The following is a 5548-nucleotide window of genomic DNA, read 5'->3' as shown; positions in this document are numbered from 1 at the left end:
AATGGGGGTGAGCACATGGTGGGAAGGGAAAGGACAGAGGAATCCATCTCCACTGGAACAGACTGGAGGCACTCTTTCTGGGGGAGGAGTTTCCAACCTCTCTTACCCAAAGGATCCAAAGTCCTCTGTCACTTGAGGCATGCAGGATCTTTACCTGTCCTCCAGAATCCCTGCAGCTTCTCTAGCACTGCAGTGTCTTTCCTTGGACACATGATCTCAAGGTGACAAGTACTGGTTTTTGTTTTGTTTTTACTGGTTCAGCATTTATTTTTTGGCACCCCATCTCTCCTTCCTCTTAAAGTTGTGCTACAGAGTTTTAGAACCTTCTCCTAAGGTCCCAGGGGCAGACAAGAAGTCATGTGCCTAGCTGTTGAAAGTTCAGATTGATGATATTCAGATTATCTACCTACTTCAGTGATGGTGCCCTCCAGGAGGAGGGAAAGGTACCATGTGCTCTGCTGCCAGTGAACAGATGCTACCTTGATGCAAACCCGGTGCTCAGAGGGGTCGTCTACTGTAGGAAACTTGTAGAAACAATTCCTGCTGACATTTCATTTTTTCTTTTGTCTCTTTTTTTTTAACTTTGAAAGTTAACTCTTTAAATGGGTGACTCTTTGGAATGACACGTTCCTGTAAGGAACTGAAAGTTTTGTTTGCATGTTTATTTTAGATCTTTATTTTTCAAGTAAACTTGTAAATGGTGGGCAGTAAGCATCTGCTGCTGCCTGTCATCCCTCAAGCCCCTGTGGAGGCTCTGTATTTTGAGAAACAGTGTGCTTAGTATACAGACTTTATTTATGCAAAGTTTAATGGGATCTGTAAATACTGGTGCATTTCTTACAAGTTTTTGAGAAACAGGATTCGATTTTAATATTAACTTTTAATGGTGGTGGGATAATTCATAACATGTGTTTCAATTTTATTAATCTGTACACAGGATATGAAGAAGTAAGAAGATAGAGAGATTTGTTCTTAGTTTGGAAGATTCTATTTAATCAGGGCTCTCTGTTCAAAAAGCAATAGCTTCACATCTTGTTCCTGTGAGGCTCATTCACTGTAAGATGAATGTGTGTTATATTTGATATGGATGAAATGGAGGTCTAGAATTCAACTCCCTGCATGTAAATATTCCTCAAAGCAAAGTGTGCATATGATACATGTATAATAAAATTATTCTTGATAGAATCTGTGGGAAAAAAAGTAAAATTAAATTATGGATATGTGAAACTAAGCCAATCATATTAAAAATACAGGTAATCAGTGATCAAAACTCACCTCTTCTGCTTTTTTTGTGGTGTCTTGCTATGATCCCTGCATTTCAGGCTGTTTATATGTCTTCTGTGTCTGCGAGATGGAAGTGTTCCGTGGTGAGTGATTGCATGCCTTCCAGTCACATCACACTGAAGTCTTTGACGTGGCCATGATTGGAATAATTATAATAGGATAATGACAAAGACTGGAAACTAGGGCTTTTATTTTCCTTATTAGTCTGTTTTCAGGCATAGACTAATATGCTTATGACCACAATTGTGCAAATTCTAAACTCTTAACTAAAAAAGAAAGGAGAGAAGGAAAAAAAGAGGAGAAAGCAGAGCTTCTCCCAGTGTGCTAACCTTCATATGTTGCTTTTCTCTGCAGATATCTGTGATGCTCTGCTGGCCTCTGCCGTGCTTTGGGTGTCATTCAGCAGCTCTTCAGAGCTGTCCAGGAGCCATGGCCTTGGCTTTGCAAGTCTAAATCAGAGAGATGATGAGTCAGCCGTTGTCTCTGCTCCTTCCTCAGAGAGAGCTTGCATCTTTATTTTTGTTTCTGTAGTTCAAAAATTAATTATTTTCATTTTAATGAAATTGAAGAATTTAGACTTTTCATGTTCTCTTTCTTTGTATTTTAAATGTATTTTTATTTTCTTTGGATAAATTTCATCCTTATTAGTTGCCAATAAATTCTCCTAAACAAAATTAAGTCAGAATGGAATTATTGGAGCTATTCATTATTTCCAGTTATACCAAATCTTTTTAGTATAACAATAGACTATGAAAAGTGAGCTGATCATGAAAAACTGAAATATATCAATATTATAAAAGAGCCAACATCAGAGCCAATGGGATTAGTCAGCAGGCCACCACACAGTGTCTCTGTGATGGAAAGAGTCCAGGGCTGCCTGATGGACAATGAGCATCATCCTGGGACATCATATGAGAGGAAGCCAGGGGAAGGCTGTACTGATAGTAGGGATTTCCTTCCCAGGTAGTATGAAGGAAGCTGTGGACTTGCTTTTTGGAGATGAATCATTCCATCTTAGGACTCCAGTGTCACTGAGTAAATTACTTTTTCTGTTGCACAAATAGTAGTTCAGAGGATTAAATAAGTTAATACAATTAAAATAAATCTCTCTAAGAAATTCTAAAAAGGTAGACTGATTTTTCTGTGAAAGGTGAGCTAATTCATTCAGGAAATACAATTTAAAATGAGCTCTGCCACTTCTAAGTACATCCTTGTAAGTATTGGTGATGTAGCCTGGAGTTGAGTATGTGCTTTCTTTATGTAATATTCCAGAGATCTGGTTTTAGTATAGCTTGAGTTTCTTTATCCATTTAAAATCAAGCATGATGCTTAGTTATCAGATACATTGATAGGAAAGAGTCGATACAAGAGAAAAATCCAGAAAGTGATACTTAAATATAAAATATTTAAATTGCCCATGATTATCCTCTCTCATTTTTTTAAATGTGCTTGAGCAGAGCTGGGGATGTGCCTCAAGTGGTAGCGTGCTCGCCTGGCATGTGTGCGGCCCGGGTTCGATCCTCAGCATCACATACAAAGATGTTGTGTCCCCTGAAAACTAAAAAATAAATATTAAAATTCTCTCTCTCTCTCTCTCTCTCTCTCTCTCTCTCTCTCTCTCTCTATCTCTCTCCCTTTAAAAATAATGTGCAGGAGCATCCTGTGGCCTGAGAATAAAACTTCAAATCTCATTCAATATATTGTAAAATATATTGTCATTGAAACCAGAGTTCAACTATTATTTACATTATCAAATTAACAAATTACCAAATTAATTTTTATCTGGTGATTAATACCATGTTAACATCTAAATTTTCAGTGGTTGCAAAGATTATAATAACTAAGTAAGCACTCAATTTTTTTAAATTTTATTTTTAAAATTTTTAAAATTTATTTTTTTAATAAATGATAGCGGAAAGTATTACAATTCTTATTGCACATATACAGAACAATTTTTCATATCTCAGATTGTATATAAAGTATGTTCACACTAATTTGTGTCTTCACACATGTACTTTTTATAATGATGTCCATCACATTCCACCATCCTTGCTAACCCCCCTCCTGTTGAGAGTCACAGATAAGTCAAGATGGTGCTTGGCATTTTGCCAGAGGGAGTGGTTTGTGAAGTAATGCCAGTGCCAGCGAGCCATTAAGTGTGGAGATACCTTAATGACTGACTGCTGTATCTAGTTTATGTTAATTGAGTTAAGCTGTGTGTAATTAAGATGATGAGGATTCCTTGATGGCTGATGTTAATTGAAATAAGCTGTGTATAATGAGTTAGGTATATATACCTCTACTGTCCTACAATAAAGCGGCTTGCACTGAATCAATCTTCACAAGTTGCTTGTCACTCCCCCAGGGCTATTTTGCCCAGTCAGCCAAACTGTGGCACCATCCCTTCTTCTCCTACCCCACTGTCCTATCTAGAGTTCATCTATTCCTCCCATGCTCCCCATCCCTACGCAACTATGAATCAGCCTTTTTATATCAGAGAAAACATTTGGCATTTGTTTTGGGAGGATTGGCTAACTTCACTAGCATTATCTTCTCCAACACCATCCATTTACCTGCAAATGCTATGATTTTATTGTCTTAATGCTGAGTAATATCCCATTGTGTATATATGCCACATTGTTTTGTCCTTTCATTTACTGAAGGGTCAATTCAATTATTTTAAAGAAGCCCAGTGGGCTTGCATGTTGTGTTTTTGATCTGCAAAGGCACAAACCTGTTATGATTCAGGCTTCCCTGCAGTAGGTACTTTGGAGGTTATAAACATACAGAGGAAAAAGTCTTCTAGTTTCAAATCTACTCTTTTCCATTATATATCATGTTAAAAAGTTAACAGCTCAGAATATGATAAGCAGTCATTAAAAAATGGTAGTACTAAATTCACCATGTATATTTAGATTACACTGCATATTTAAGTTAATTTTTCCTGAGAGAGTGGCATTCAGCTGAATAGGTTTACTGTTTATGGATGCAACTCTGATTGCATGTAATGTGTGTTTCAATAAATATTCCTTGATATTGCTGCCAAACTTCATGCTTATTCCTAAAGTGTGATTTACAAAACTTAATGCATCAATACTTTTTCTGAAGGAGTGCTTATGTGTTTTCAGTTTTATGTGTATGATTTTCCTTTTATACTCATGCATTTTATTTATTTCTGTATTTGTGTTGTTTTCTATTGATTTATGAAAAGTAATAAATTATTTCTTAGCAACACTTTTGTGACAAATAAAGGAAAGTTGTCTTATGAACTGTACTGAGAAGGCTGAGTAGAGAAGTCTGGGCAGGTTCAGGTGTTTCCAGTGACCAAAGACAGAGAGGTAGTTCCCAAGGGGCTGAGCATCATGGTAAGTGATCTTGTGGCCATGTTAGAGTCAGTGATTTTTTTTTTTTTTGAGTTTCTTACTGGAAGAGAAAAATTATTGTAGCGATAGTAATGGATTTGTATTATCATTAAACATAGAACTAAATGCTTTTTGAGTTCATTTTTTTATTTATACATGATAGTAGAATATATTTTAACATATAAAAATAGAGTACAACTTCCCATTCTTTTGGTTGTACATGATGTGGAATTACATTTGTCGTGTATTCATCTTTGAACATAGGAAAGTAATGTCAGATTCATCCTACTATCTTCTCTATTCCCATCCCCGCTTCTTTCTCTTCATTCCCCTTTATCTAATCCAAAGTACTTCTATTCTTCCCCTACCCTAATATGAGTTAGCATCCACATATAAGAGAGAACATTTGGCCTTTGTTTTTTGGGGATTGGCTTATTTCACTTAGCATGATAGTCTCTAGTTCCATCCATATACTGGCTAGTGCCATAATTTTATTTCTCTTTATGGCTGAGTAATATTCCATTGTGTATACATACTACATTTTAAGAGTTTAGTTTTCAAAGCTCTGCTTGTGGTGGTTTTTCTGGAATTCCCATTTAAATCCTGAGAATAAATTCCAGGTATACATTTAATAGAGTGGCCCTGAAATGATATGCCTTAACTTTTTATTTCAAGAAATATAACTGTTTAAAAGTTAACATCTCACAATGTCTCCACTAATTTTTTTAAATTGATAGATTTAAAAAAAACCCTTCATTTTGTTTATTTATTTTTATATGGTGCTGAGGATTGAACCCAGTGCCTCACACATGTGAGGCAAGCGCTCTACCACTGAGCCACAACCCCAGCCCCCAAATTGATAGATTTTAAGAAGTAAAACTTATTCCCAATTAAGAAAATTC

This window comes from Callospermophilus lateralis, unplaced genomic scaffold (assembly GCF_048772815.1).
Source record: "Callospermophilus lateralis isolate mCalLat2 unplaced genomic scaffold, mCalLat2.hap1 Scaffold_101, whole genome shotgun sequence".
Lineage (NCBI taxonomy): Eukaryota > Metazoa > Chordata > Mammalia > Rodentia > Sciuridae > Callospermophilus > Callospermophilus lateralis.
This window is presented reverse-complemented; position numbering follows the sequence as displayed.